This window comes from Panthera onca, chromosome X (genome assembly GCF_046562875.1).
Source record: "Panthera onca isolate mPanOnc1 chromosome X, mPanOnc1 haplotype 2, whole genome shotgun sequence".
NCBI lineage: Eukaryota > Metazoa > Chordata > Mammalia > Carnivora > Felidae > Panthera > Panthera onca.
The window spans coordinates 117,342,509-117,358,657 of NC_138357.1; the positions used below are offsets into that span (position 1 = coordinate 117,342,509).

A 16,149-nucleotide genomic window follows, 5' to 3' on the forward strand; every position below is an offset into this window, starting at 1 on the left:
TTGCTAAATGAAATAAGTCAGAGAAAGATAAATACTATGTGGAATCAAAAAAAAAAAAATAGTTGAGCTCATAGAAACAGAGAAGATGGTGGTTGCCAGAGTCAGGGAGGTTGGGTTGGGCAAAATGAGTGAAGGTGGTCAAAAGGTACAAACTTCAAGTTATAAAATAAATAACCCATAGGGATGTAATGTACAGCATGGTGACTATAATTAATAATGCTGTTTTGCATATTTGAAAGTTGCTAAAAGAGTAAATCTTAAAAATTCTCATCACAAGAAAAAAACTGTAACTATGTATGGTGATAGATGTTAACTAGACTTATTGTGTCGATTATTTTGCAATAAGTACAAATAACAATTCATTACATTGTACACTTGAAACTAATATAATTTATTGGTCATTATATGTCCATTTTTTTAAAGTTGCCTTAATAAAGCATTAATTAGTGGCTTATGCTAAGGCCAATGGTCTAGAGAGCAGTGGTATGCCAGTAAACCTTAAAAATGTTGGCTCTCTGAGAAAAAAAACAAAAAGAAAAAACCCTGTTTATAGTGTTAGCCAATTTCCATGTTATAAATATTCCCACCATGGCTAATTTGAAGCTATGAGTGAGATATCACTACAGGTGGAATAGGAAAGAGATATACACAACTGGCTCTCATGGCGCTTTCTCTAGCACATCACTGTGCCAAATCCAATGGACTGCACTGCTCACCCTTCATTCAGTTCCTGAGTAGTAAGGACATCACAAAGAAGAACAGCTCCAGGGATCAGGACACTTTATATTTTCAGCTTCAATTTAGGGCAGATACATAAATAAACCCTTGTTACCACACGAAATGCACCACTAAATTCACTGCCATTTTGGAAAAAAGAACAAAGGTTCTGGAGACCATGAAATACTGAATTGCAAACTCAATCTCCTTTTCTTACACTCCATTTTAATTCTTCACCTACTTTAAACTGATAAGAACAGATGCTACACTTGACCTTAGCCTAAAGGCCAAGAAGCAATTCTTCACCTACTTTAAAACATTCCTTAACATCAGACTATAAAAGCAACAAATGACTTCTAAAAGTTCTAAGTCAGAAAATTAGTAAAAGCAAATTTTGTCTTTTTAATTCCTTAATGCCCATATGAATGAAATTTGTCAAATCAACTCTCTCATTTGAAAAGTCAATCATCAGTTGAACCATGGATGGACTCTGATTACAGGGTTCCCACAGATGTTGAAGTTTAGAAAACCCCAGTCTACAGGGCGGGGCTACGAATGAGAAGCAAGCATGAGCATGCTTTAACACCTCATACATCATACAATCTGTCAATTGCCAAAGAACTAAAGCCCTGTAATCCATTCTAGGAGAAATCCTCAGGATGTAATCCACACCTTATTTTCTCACAAACTTGACATCTTTGATCATCAGACTTCTCAGTCCTCAGAGATGTGAAGTTGAAGAAACCTTCAAGAACCCAGTGTACTATTACGGGTAATGACAGCTGATATCTGACAGCCCAGCATACTGCCTTGTACAGTAGCTCCTAAAATTCACCTAAAGATTTAGAAAGGAAGATCCTACTAACTTGCACCCCTGCAAAGTGTTTAAGGTTCCTAAATTATCACCCTGAGTCAACATGGAAAGACCATTTTGATCTCACTATCGTCTGTGTGATGTAAGGAAAATATATGATATATTTTAGAAACATTCTCATCAAGAAGTTTTTAAAAGTACAATCTTTAATATCTAAAAAAATTGACCCATATGAAATAACTTATTCCTTGGAAATGTGCTATTGCTGTAGTTCTATACATTAAGGTACTAACATATAGAATGCTTACTGAGTACAAGGCATTTTGGAGATAAAGACTCCTAAAACAATATAGGGAATGTTGCTGTTGTTCTTCCCAGATCCCTTTACTCAGTCCATATATCCAACCCCTACACACTGTGAATGTTGGTTACTAATAGCTTGCAGCTGCCTCCTTCCTTAAAAAATACAGTCATTGCTTGATTGGGAGCTGTGTCACTGGGGAAGTCATTTCCTGCAAGAAGCAGCTTATTCTCATTAACTTAGAGACAAGGATGTACAAAAGTCCTCCCATTCCCACATTCGCCTAAAGGTGGAACCAACTTTGTGATACAATTTGTGCTCTAGAACTCCCCAAAGGATCAGAATGAGATAGTCTCCAGCTGATATCACAACCCTGCTTGACTCCTTCTCTTGTCCTGTACTGCTCCCCTCAATTCCCTTCTGAGAAAACTTCCTCAATAAGGTATTTGCAAAAAAAAAAAAAAAAAAAAAGTCTACATCTCAGGGTCTACACTTGAAGTATCCAACCTAAAACAGACTTACATCTTTTTTTTAAAAGAATATAAGACATATATAAATGTTAGCTCAACTATTAATTGACTACTGATTGCATGTAGAGGATTAAAAATGAAAGGGGACTTAGATGATATGTCCATTTCCAGCTAAGACAGAATAATAGGTGCCAGATTTAATTTCTTGACAGATACACCCAAAAAATGGAGATAAGGTATAAAAAATGTTTTTTATGACATTAATATCAGGCAACAAAAGACAATCATCTCCAAAAGATAAACAAATAAGCAAATGAGATGCACCCTATGATTGCTCAAGCTTACTGCAGGAAGGAAAAAACCCAGAACAGTCCTGACAGGCACCCAAATTTAGAACAGAGAGCTGGGATCCAGGGAAGCCAAGGCAGTAAGTTATCAAAGAAGAAAAGGCTACATAGAAAGAGAACTCTGGAGATCTGCAGAGGGTCCCCTCTGACTATTCAGCTGAGTATAGATCAGTACATGCACATGAGGAAAGGAACTCCAGAGAAGTTTAAAGGGATAAATCTCTGAAGATCTCACAGGACCAGGAATAGTGCTCATTCCTACCAGGCTGGATGGAAAACTTGAAATTCATAGGGAAGTGGGTAGAATACTGAAAAGGGTTTTGTCTCAGTAGTAGGGGAGAAATAACACTAGACTACTTAATGCTCTGATCTCACCTAACAACACTCAAAAATCAATACTCAAAAGTATAAAACTGTTTCCAAGTAACTTAACTGCCTCCCAGAACAAAGCTCAAGAATATTTACAGTAATCCAAAAATATATGGCACCCTATAAGACAATAGCAAAGAAGCAGGAAAATGACCCAAAATTAGAAAAAATTCAATGAATTAAAACTCATGCAGAAGTAACACAAACACAAGGAAAAAATTATAACTGGATTCCATATATTCAAAATATAGAGGAAAGACTGAACATATTAAATAGACACGTGGAAGATTTGAAAAAGACCCAGTTCAAATCCCTAAAGATTAAAATTATACTGTCTGAGATGAAACATACACTTGATGGAATTAATTGGAATTAATTAAGTAGCCACGTTAGCTACTGCAGAAGAAAATATTCGTAAACTTAAAATACTTACTAATAGGAACAATTCAAAATGAAACATCCAGAGTTGGGAGTGTGTGTGTGTGGGGGGGAAATAGAATCAATGGTCTGTGAAACAACTTCAAATGGACAAATATATATATATGTAAAAAGAGAAGGGGAATGCAGAAGACAAAAAATATATTTGAAGAAATATGGACAAAAATTTTCAAATCTGATGAAGACTTTAAGCCCACAGATTCAAGAAGCTAAACAAATCCTCAAGTGCAAAAACATGAAGAAAACCACATATGACACTTATAATCAAAAATTTAAAAACCAGTGATAAGGAGAAAATATTAAAAGCCGCCAGAGGAAAAAATACATAGTAAGTATGGGAGAACAAAGATAACCATGATAACGGATTTCTTTTCGTAAACAATACAAGCTGAAGGACAGTGAAATGATATCGCTGAAGTACCAAAAGAAAAAACTGTCAACCTAGAATTCTATACCCAGCAAAAATATCTTTTAAAAAAATGGAGGGGGCACCTGGGTGACTTAGTCAGTTAAGCGTCCGACTTCAGCTCAGGTCATGATCTCACGGTTTGTAGGTTTGAGCCCCACATTGGGCTCTGTGCTGACAGTCCAGAGCCTGGAGCCTGCTTCAGATTCTGTGTCTCCATCTCTCTGCCCTTCCCCCACTTGACTCTATCTCACTCTCATAAATAAACGTTAAAAAATTTTTTTTAAATGGAGGCAAAATATTTTTTTCAGCATACAAAAGACGAAATAATTCATTGTAAGCAGGCCTTATATATATGAAATAGTAAATAAGAAAAATGATAATGATGAAAATCTTGATCTACACAAAAACAGAGTACTGGAAATGGTAACCATATGGGTAAATTAAAAGAAATTTTTGTCATTATGTAAGTCTCTTTATAAGATAATCAGCCATTTAAAGCAAGAATATAAAAAATGTATTTGAGGTTCATATTATATGTAGAAGTAAAATATATGAAAATGATAGCACAAGAGTCAGAAGGGGAGAAATGGTAAGTTGTGGTAAGATCTTTATACTATATAGGAAGGAGTACAAGATCACCTGAAGGCAGACTGGGGTAATATTTTGTATTACTCGTGTGGGTAACTTTTTGTGTTATTTATATAATACTTTATAATATAAATAAGATAAAAAGCCACAAAAGAGATAAAATGGAATCATAAAAATTACTCAACGAATCCAAAATATGAGAGAAAAGGAGAAAAAAGGAGCAAATAAAAGATGGTAAAAATAGAAAGATGCTAGATATAAGTACAGCCATATCTATCATCACATATGTGGAGGAAAGACTCTAAGATGGCCCCCAATTATCCCTGTCTCCTTGTATTTATGCCCTCCTCTTGAGTGTAGATGGAACCTGTGACTTGTTTCTAACCAACAGAATATGAGATGTTACCATCACGATTGTTATATAAGACTGGAACTTCCATCTTGCAAGCAGACTCTCTCTATTAACAGTTTCCTTTGCTAGCCTTGATGAAGGAAGTCATCATATGAAGAAGTCCATGTGGCAAGTAATTGAAAGTGGCCTTCATCCTGACAGCATGCAAAGAAAATACTCTCATCACATTAGTTTAGAAACGGATTCTTTTTTCTTTGAGCCTCAGATAAGACCTCAACCCTGCCCAATACTTCAATTGCAACCTTGTGAGATATCCTGAAGTAGAAAACTCAGCTAGGCTGTACCTGAATTTCTGACTCACAGAAACAGCGAGATAATAAATGTGTGTTGTTTCAAGCTGCTAAGTTTGTGACAGTATTATTCTGCAGCAATAACTAATAAAACATTAAATGTACATGATTTAAACACCCAATGAAAATGGAGATCATCAAATTGGATTAAGAAAAAAAAAAAAGAGGGGCACCTGTGTGGCTCAGTCGGTTGAGCGTCCGACTTCAGCTCAGGTCACGATCTCACGGTCCGTGAGTTCGAGCCCCGCATTGGGCTCTGGGCTGATGGCTCGGGGCCTGGAGCCTGCTTCTGATTCTGCGTCTCCCTCTCTCTCTGCCCCTCCCCCGTTCATGCTCTGTCTCTCTCTGTCTCAAAAATAAATAAACGTTAAAAAAAAAAAAAAGACCCAACTATATGCTACGTTTAAGAAATGTACTTTAAATATAAAGACACAAGTAGGTTAAAAATAAAAAAATGGAGAGGTGCCTGGGTGGCTCAGTCAATTCAGCATCTGACTCTTGATTTCAGCTTAAACCATGATCTCATAGTTCCTGGGATTGAGCCCCGCGTCAGGCCCTGCACAGACAGCATGAAGCTTGCTTGGAATTCCCTCTCACTTTTTCTCTCTGAAAATAAATAAACAAACTTTAAAAAAATGGAAAAATATATACCATGTTATTCTGATCTAAAAAAAAAGCAGGAGCCGCTATATTATTATAAGGCAAAGTAGATTTCAGAGTAAATATTAACAAGAGTACAAGGTCATTTCATAAAGAGCGCAATTCGGCAAGAGGACATGACAATCTTAAATTTGCATGCACCTAATAAAAGAATTATTACATGAATTAAAGACTGATATAAATAGGGGCACCTGGGTGGCTCAGTCCATTAAGTGTCTGACTTCAGCCTAGGTCATGATCTCACAGTTCGCAAGTTCAAAGCACAGACCCCGCTTCAGATCCTCTGTCCCCCTCTCTCTGCCCCTCCCCTGCTTGTGCTCCCTCAAAAATAAATATTTGGAAAAATACTGATGCAAGTATAAGGAGAAATAGACAAATCTATAATTATACTCAGAGATTTGCCTTTTCTCAATAATTGAAAGAACAAATGGACAAAAAAACAAATAAGGATACAGAAGACTTGAACACCACTATCAACAAAATGCCTAGTTAACATTTATGCAACATTTCAAAATATTGCAAAATACACATTCTTCTTCAAGTGCATAGAGAACATTTAACCAAAATAGAGTATATTCTGGCCCATCAAACAAATCTTTTGTCTCTTTCTCTGTGGTATTATTAAATTATAGGTGCTGAAATTTCTATTTCTACCCTTAACCTTAATCACTGAAATTGTCAATGCGATTTCACAGGCAAGATGATGAGCAGGGCAAATCTCTACTATAAACTGTGCCAAAATCTCACTTTGGAAAAAGAAGACTTTATTTTTTTTTAAGTTTTATTTACTTATTTTGAAAGAGAGAGTGCACAAGCGGGGGAGGGATGGAGAGAGAGAGAAAGAAAGAGAGAGGATCCCAAGGGGGCTCCACACTGTCAGCGCAGAGTCTGGCTCGGGGCTCGAACTCACAAACCGCAAGATCATGACCTGAGCTGAAATCAAGAGTGGGACGCTTAACCGACTGCGCCACCCAGGTGCCCCAGCAAAGGAAGACTTTAAAGAGGCAGATAAGATGGAGGTTGGGGGGACACTAGTTCACCTTTCTGAGAGTTCTAAGAGTCAGCTGAATTAGAGGTGTGTTCTTCTTCTTCTTTTAACATTTATTTTTATTTTTGAGAGAGAGAGAGAGAGAGCAAGCAGAGGAGGGGCAGAGAGAAGGGGACAGAGAGTCTGCAGCAGGCTCTGCACTGACAGCAGCAAGCCAGATGTGGGGCTTGAACTTGGGAACAGTGAGATGATGACCTGGGCTGAAGTAGGATGCTCAACCGACTGAGCCACCCAGGTGTGCCAACATGGTGTGTTCTAAAATGGAACCCCAAGTGGTCTAGACTAATCTATGCTCATAACAGATTTAGTTTTTGTTACCAAAAAGGTTGAAGCCTAGTTACTTTTGGCTGAAAGACATTATGTATATTGTAAAAGTTTGTTCATATAAGATGGCATTTAGATCATCAGTAATACTAGATTAATATTAGATTAGTAAACAAAACCCTCCAAGAAACCCAACATCTCAAAAGGAGAGATATTTCTATCAATATCTTTCCTGGTGACATTATTATGTCCAGGGGTGGGGAAATCATTTGGCTTGCAAGAGAATTTAAGATGATGCTATATAACGTTACTTGCTCTCCCCATGTGAAATCAATCAATAGTTTAATTCAACACTGCTACAATGTTCAATTGATGACTAGCTGTAAAACCAAAGCTATTAATGGGAAGATAATTCACACAAAGTTGCACTGATAGTGAATAAATGAGAAACTCCATAAAAAGGAAAAATGATGTGTAGAGGCTGCTTTTAGGCAACCTGGGTAAGGTAAAGAGGGCCCACAGCGACTACCGACTACCAGGCTGAATGCAAACAGGCTCATCAGGCAACCCACTTCAAACTATCCATAAGCCCTAACTGACCAATAGGCTACTTACAACCGAGCACAGGTACCAAAACAGAAAAACTCTGTACATTCCCATACTCCCTCACTCCCCCCCTATAATTATAGCCCCTCATCACTGTCTCCTGGCAGTCTCTCCTGTGCTGTCCTACCCGTGCTCCCTTGTGTGTATTCATTAAATTTCTATCTCCTTTGTTCTACCTTGGATGAATTCGTTCACCACCCACCCCACCAGCCTCCACCCAGTCAGGTTGCCCCACACATGTTATTTCTCTTTAGGGTTGCTATAGAAAATCCTCAGGTATGTGTGAAGCATAATTGATTAGGTGGCAGTTTCTGGAACAGGTGACGACAATCCTTAAAAGCTTCAGGTTATTCAAACTCACTTTAGTGCTCAGTAACTTTGGGCAGTTTTGCAAAGAAAAGGGTAACATCTGGGTAACTATAACATGGGTTACTTTTTAAAGAGACAAATCTTTTGCAAATTGATATGACCATTCTGGAGGACAATATTTATCCAAATGAAAAAATGTGTGTACCTTTTAGTCCCCACATACTCACTGCTCAGATATGTCTACAAAAATGACTCCTCGGGCATCTGGGTGTTGTATGGAAACCAATTTGACAATAAATTTCATATATTTAAAAAAAAATGACTCCTTGGATATGCCCACGAAAGATATGTATTGTCAGACCGCTTTTCTAGAAAGTAACACAAAATCAATGCAATCTGGCTTAAACAATAAAGGAGGTTTGTTGGCTCAAAGACTTGGAAAATTCGAGTGTAAGATGTTTCATAGTTTGGGCTGGTTTGGGGGACGTGAAGGAAACACCAAGGAAAGGGTAGAAAAGTGAGACAGGTGAGAAGAGAGCCAATGCTGGGTATATTATCAAGCTAATTTCCACTGTGGACAACTGGAGTTTAATTCCAGGGAGGAACCCTTGAGAGCCGGTGTAAAACATGTGCCTTCGAGGTAATCCACCCTAGGGGGGTGAGGTATGTAATGAGTCACTGGTTGAGAGCTGCCCTTCAGGGACATCCCTTCCATTCTGCTGAGTGGATGGCAAAGGGGACTCCAGCAGTAAGAGAAAGCCCTGAGGCAAAGAGTTTAGTACTGACAGTTAGAAATCAGGCCAGCGTGCGCTGAAGTGGTAAAGAGAAGTGGATACGGGCAGGGCACTGATAGCATCTGCCACAGGCAGACTTCAGGGTTGGGCGATCCAGCAGCCGAACAACATCATACTCTCTCCCCTCTGATTTCCAGGGTTAGTTCTCTCCAACCAATATTTTCCATAGTGTTCATTAAATGATTAGCAGTCCCATTTGGGGATATAGATATTGCAGGATATAGAAAGCACTTCAGTGTCAATGTTCCAAGAAACAACGCTCATGTTTAGCCTAATAGGGCTGAATTAAGGCCTCTGATTTTGCTACATGATTTATTTTATTTATTTTTTAATATTTTAACATTTATTCATTTTTTAATGTTTATTTATTTTTCAGAGAGCGAGAGAGAATGTGAGCCGGGGAGGGGCAGAGAGAGAGGGAGACATAGAATCAGAAGCAGGCTCCAGGCTCTGAGCCGTCAGCACAGAGCCCAACACGGGGCTTGAACCCAAGAACTGTGAGACCATGACCTGAGCTGAAGTCAGATGCTTAACCGACTGAGCCACTTAGGCATCCTGTGATTTTGCTACATGATTTAAATCAATCAGCATCAACCCCCAAAGATAAGGATGGGATGTGTCCCCCAGATAGAAAAGCTGTGTACTATTGAGAAGGGAGAGGCTAGAAGTAGATGCTAGGTAGTTCAACCACAAATTTTATAGTAATACGTGTGTAAAGATGTTAATTGCAACCTTCTTTTCAATAGTAAAAATCTAGGAACATCCAAAGTACATGTCAATAGGGGACTTAAGTTTAAACAAATTATGGTAATTCTTATTATGGATCCTTTGCAGGAGTGGACCTTTATGTTGTAATATAGATGGGCCTCCAAGATGTATCATTAAACAAAAAAGGCATGTGTAATTCAGTGTGTAAAGCAAATCACTTTTGTAAATTAAAAAGCAGGTAGATGAATACAAAATTTGTTACCTTAAAGCCGAATCAGCCAAAGACTACCAAGGATAAACTTGAAGTATGACAAGGTTAGATTTATTGTCTCGCTCGATGCAGCGAGGGAGGGTCCTCTGGGAGAACCACGGAGTGCTGCTCAACAACAAGGAAGAGAGAAACATCTTTTATAAGATTTGGGTTCTCGCTGAAGGATTATAAGGAAGGTTTAAGAGAGTGGTGATCAGTTCTGGGTTGGTTACTTTTCTGAAGTAGTGTTAGAAGGGGAGTTCAACTAGGGATTGAGTGCTGTCTTGAGGTTAGGGGACTTTAGCAGGATTGGGTCTCTTGATAATAGATGGATGTAGCAAAAGTGGGGCTGGAGGGCTGTCATCAGTAAGAAACCGGGAGCCACTCACAAGGGGTGCCATTTCGGCATATTATAGCTGCTGCACAATCATTGGAGAAAGAATGTTTTCTGGTAACTTTGCATCTGAATTTATGTGTCTATCTCCTTAGTTTTAGTGGTAGAAGGACTTCCTTTCCCCCCACCAAAATCTGAGATGATTTTTCACTCCTTCAATCCCAGATAGGTTTTTACTCTTTCTTAAGGGATACTAAGAAACTGTTAACAGCAGTCACCTTTGGGGAAAAAAAATGGGCTGGGAAAGTGAGCAAGAAAAGATGTCTGTGCTATTTGTATCTTTCTTTTTTACCTACATTTTCTAAACATGTACATATGTGAAGTTTGGTATGTTTTCAGTGTTAACGTACATTCTCTGAACAGTGAGAATATGACCTTTTTTGTTTTCTTTCTTTGTATTTATCTGTATTTTGTCAAGAACCAGTGTTACTTTTTTAATTCTTTTAATGTTTATTTTTTTATTTTTGAGAGAGAGAGAAAGCGCACGCGCACGAGTGGGAGAGGGGCAGAGAGAGAGGGAGACACAGAATCGGAAGCAGGCTCCAGGCTCCGAGTTGTCAGCATAGAGCCCGACATGGGGCTCGAACTCGCAAATAGTCAGATCATGACCTGAGCAGAAGTTGGATGCTTAACTGATTGAGCCACCCAGGTGCCCCAAGAACTAGTGTTATTTTAAAATAACAATAAATAGACACTCCCTGCCTCCCAAAAGGTCAAGTCTGACTATTGCCACAGTATAAACCTGGAGCCCAGAAACGAATCTGGCTAACCTATCTCCCTTGCCTTCTAATGCTGCTACTCCTGCCTCTCTTGGGTTATTTATTCTATGTCCGATCCTCATTCCACTAGCTCTGCCCCTAACAAAGCAAATTTGGAGTGAGACCAGTGAGAGAGTGAGCCTACCGCCTCACAGGGTGCCTGGATACTGCACTGAGAGCAGAGAGCACGATTCTAATCATCAACCTCAACAATAAGATCCTGCGTCTCTTTTTCCCCTAACTCAGCCTTCCCCAAAAACCACACAGCTGTCAGTACCAGCAAATGATGTGTTATTGTTGCATCCTCCCCCTGCTAAAGACAAACATGTTGTAATATTTCAATAGAAACGTAGTTGAGGATCAGGTATGCCCGTTTTATAATACACCATGAGGTGACTCATAGTATAGATAACTTAGGGGAGAAACCAAAAGACAAAGATACTTGTACTTTCTTGTTCAATCAAGTGCCTCACACAAGTGCCTCTGCTAAGCGCTTCCCCTATTCCCGAAGGGATTTTTCATTTTAAAAGATTGGCTGAGAATGTTATAATTTGGGGGACTTGCCACAAAAGTATACTGCTTGTAGTCATACGTCTAGGATGAAGAACCAGTGGCATGACAAAATAGAATAACTTTCTTGTTGAGCCGTTATAACGAAACCAGTGACAATTATGGGGAGCTTTCTGTGGGAGCATTCACTGAGTGGTTTTAGGACGTTCTTACCAGGCCATTATTCTTTTTCTCATTAAACTTTTGTTTTAATAGGTCTCAAAATTCTGTGACAGATTTTTGGTCAAGTTGTTTCCATTAAAAAGTACTGATTTTAAAAACTAATAACTTAAAACTGCCACACACACACACACACACACACACACACATACACACACACACACACACACACACACACACACACACACACACACACACACACAAATGGTCCACAAAACATTTCCCTTTCCTTCTGAAGGTTTTATGATGCATTATTATCATTAATCAGTCTTTTACTATTAAACTTAAATGGCCAATTGACACAAACAGTTGTGACACCGCTCTTCCACCACTGATTAAGGCTGGCATGGCAGGTACTGGGGATAATATTCTTTTAGTCTTCTGAGATTTCTGGGCAGATTTGGTGACCTTGCCAGCTCCAGCTGCCTTCTTGCCTTCTTTGATGACACCCAAGGCAACTGTCTGTCTCATGTCACGAACAGCAAAACGGCCCAGAGGAAGATAGAGAAGCTCTCAACACACACAGGCTTGCCAGGAACCATATCAACGATGGCAGCATCACCAGGTTTCAAGAACTTGGGACCATCTTCCAGCCTTTTTCCAGAACGATGATCAATCTTTCCTTCAGCTCAGCGAACTTGTAAGCAATGTGAGCTGTGTGACAATGCAGTACAGGTGTGTATCCAGCACTGATGTGCAGGCCATTATTTTTAAAGGGACTGATTTGCTAGTAATATGCAAGGAGTATTATCTACTCAAAAGTTGTATGAGCTTTTCAAGAGCCAAGTTCAACTACTGTTTATAAACAAACAGAAAAATCTGTTATAATATTGAGTCTCTGAAATCTAATTTCAACTATTTTGCAAACAGCTGAGAAATAATGACTTCAGTTGTTTTCCTGTCTTTTCTGCTAACAAGGACCCAAATTATCAGCACCTCTATCTCTGACCTTTGACGAGAGGATAATGATGTTCCAAAGACCACAAAGAGTATACATGTTGTCATTCTGCCAACTCACAGCTACAAGCTTATTAATTGAAAAATCTCTGTAGATTGATACACAAAAGTTCAAGCCATTAAAGGTAAACAAAATAAATTTTTATTTTCCAATGTGTCATTTTCAATGAACACACCAAGTATTTTGAAAGATAATCTGAGCAACTGAAAATAGTTTCCATGGAAATGGTATCTTTCATAGGAATCTGTTTCTTCTTTAGTTACTGGGGATATCATACCAATGAAATATTTTAATGAGGCTCAAATAAGTACAAGAAATATGCAATGCATTATTGCATGGGCAGTTTTCAATAATGTACTGGTGAGTTATTAACAGAAAGACTTATTCTCAAGTGTTTATTGACATAATTGATGAAAACCGCTATCAACCAGTAGGAGTTATCATAGTCAGAAGATCTGAGCTAATCTCAGACCACCATTTTTTAACTGTGTAAGTAGGTCAATCATTCATTGTATCTGAGCCTCCTTTGAAAAACAGAAACAGTATTTTTATCCTGGCTTTACCTAACATGGAATGTCTTAGCCAAAGAAAAAGAGCAATCTACTTTTGATCCAGATATATGGCTATAGTGGCATTGAAATATGTTCACAAATTATCTGATACTCCTTCTTTCAAAAGGTAGAAACTAATTCCTTTTCCCTTAAATGCAACCTGTATTTAGTGACTTGCTTCAAATGAATAGAATGGTAGAAGTGACAGTCTATGACATCTGAGCTTAGGATATAAAAGGCATTGTGATTTCCTCCTTACTCTCTTCCTTTGATCAACCATTCTGGGGGAAGAGAGCAGCCATGTTGTGTAGATACTCAAGCAGCTCCATGAAGAGTCTCACATGAAGCAAAACTAGGACCTTTTGCCAACAATTGACAAGGAACTGAGGCCTTCTTCCTACAGTCCTTGCATGACCGTGGCAATCGATTCTCCTACCCCAGTCAAGCCTTCAGATGAGGGTAGCCCATGTCTTAACTGCAACTTCATGAGACAACCTGAACCAAACCCATCCAGCTAAACTATGCCTGAATTTCTGACTCACAGAAACTATGGGGTGACAAAGTTTTATCATTATAGGCCAATAAGTTTTGGGGTAATTGTTATATAGTAATAGATAGATAATACTCTGGTCTAACAGGAAAAACACAGCTACAAAGACAAGTACAATATGATTCTCTTTTTAAGTATACATGGGAAATTTCCAAAGAAATTTAGAAAGAAGTGAGAGATTTGACTTAGAAGCTTACAATAACATTCTTTAAAAGCTTCCACATACTGTGGGTTATAATGCAGTTAGAAGAAGCTGTAATTTTCCACCAGTCACAATGAAGGCTCTGTAGCCCACAGAAGACCCTGTGAGGAATGACAACGCATCTCTCTCAGTGGAGACTAGTCACACATGTGGGATAACGTCACAAGCATCCTTAAACTCAGGCTCTATATTCGTCATTGCAGATGTAAAGAAAATCTTAGGCCAGCCTACAGTTATTAAAAATCTATATCATAAATATCCTTTCCCCTCCAAAAAATCCATGCCTACCAAAATGATTTAAGAGAGCCAAAACTGCAGAAGAATGGAGTTAAAACAATAGCAGCAGTCTTCAAGCTGGGGTTATACAAAGACTTTCCAAGGGATACAAGGGCATAAATAGTTTTGAGGAAATCAATTTCAGCTCAACTTCTCTATATATGCAATCCCTCCTAAAAGTGGTGGTCTTCTTTCCTTCCTCTCCTTTCAGAAGCATCCTTTTCCATGTTTCAGGCATAGACATATTTCTATGAATTCTCAAATCTTACCATTAGGCCTTACCCCAGAGTGTGAAAACTTCAGGGGCACACAAACAAAGGGATAGTTTAACTACTGATGTTTGCAAACTTCATTTATTCAAATCATCATAAACTCACAGCAGGGCTTCTCTCTTTCTTACACATATTTTTACTGAGTAAGAATCATATTAAGGTGTTCTATATTCTATATTGTAACACAGTTAAAGGATTGTGGGATTGATAGCATTTTCATTTAGCAACCTCACCTGTCAATTCCATCAACTGTTATAAAATAATTCACTGCTCCTGAGGATAAGTTCTGTGACACTGTTGCTGAACAAAGATACAAAATTGTTGTTTTATAGTATCATTTATTTACAAAAGATCCAGACTTAAAAAAATCTTATTTTCTTAAATTATAAAGATTAAGAGTATTAGGAAAAAGGTACTGTCATTAGAGCTGGTTTTGGAACACTTTTACATATTAGTTTTCCTTTCTTGAAAATACTATATGATTTAAAATTAAAAAAAAAATTTTTAACATTTTTACTCATTTTTTGAGAGACAGAGCATGAGCAGGTGAGGGCAGAGAGAGAGGGAGACACAGAATCCGAAGCAGGCTCCAGGCTCTGAGCTGTCAGCACAGAGCCTGACACAGGGCTTGAACTCATGGACCATGAGATCATGACCTGAGCCAAAGTCGGATGCTTAACTGACTGAGCCACCTATGTGCCCCCAAAATACCATATGATTTAGACAAGGTTGTGAATCTAGGAGCACAGTTTATTCCTTACACAAATATGTATTGAGTAGCTTCTATTTACCAGGCACTGTTTTAGATTCTCAGATACAGTGGTACCTAAATAAGCAAAAATCTATGCTCTCATAGACCTTATAGAAAGGACAAACAATAAACAAGATAAGTAAATGTCATAGTACATTAGAAAGTCATAAGTGTATAGAGAACAAGAAAAAAGGAAAGAAGGACAGGGAATTCCAGGGGTCACTGGGGATTTTAAATTAGGTGGTCAGGGATGGCTCCATTTAGAAGATGACATTTGCACAAAGACCTAAAGGAGATGAGGGAACAAGACTTATGAATATTTAAGGAGAATATGTGCTGAGGTGGGGGAGGGGAGGAAGAGGGAGGGGGCAGGTGCAAAGGCCATGGGGCAAGGTATGTTCAAGGTATGTTGAAGGAACAGCAAAGAGGACAGTGTGGAGAGGAGCAGCTGAGAGAGAGAGAGTAGAAGAATGAGAGGTGATAGGGGTAACGTAGTGCCAGACCATGTGAAATCTTATAGGCTACTGCAAGGATTTTGACTTTTACTCTGGCTGTGGGTTTTGTGAAGTGACACAATCTGACTTAACATTAAGCAGCACAATAGCTGCTATATTGAGAACAGACTATCAGGAGCAAGGGAAGAAGCAAAAAATCCAGCAAAGCAGTCACTGCAATAATCCAGAAAGAGACCAGAGATGCTTGGTGGAAGGTGGTAGCCGAAGAGGTGATAAGAAGTGAGTTTCTGGATATATTCTGAAGGTCAAGCCAATAGGATTTGCTGATGGATTGGATTGAGGGTGTGAAAGATAATATTCCTGTATTTATTAGAAAAATTAAATTCATAGTTAAACAGCTTTCTGAGAAGGAAACTCCAAACTCAGATGGTTTCACTTGTAAATTCTATCACACTTACG

The 16,149-nt window shown here is 38.5% G+C and overlaps 1 pseudogene; it reads right to left on the reverse strand.

Moving 5' to 3' along the window:
* Nucleotides 1-838: 838 nt before the first annotated feature.
* Nucleotides 839-1,016, reverse strand: LOC145714803 (U2 spliceosomal RNA; annotated as a pseudogene).
* Nucleotides 1,017-16,149: the final 15,133 nt, after the last annotated feature.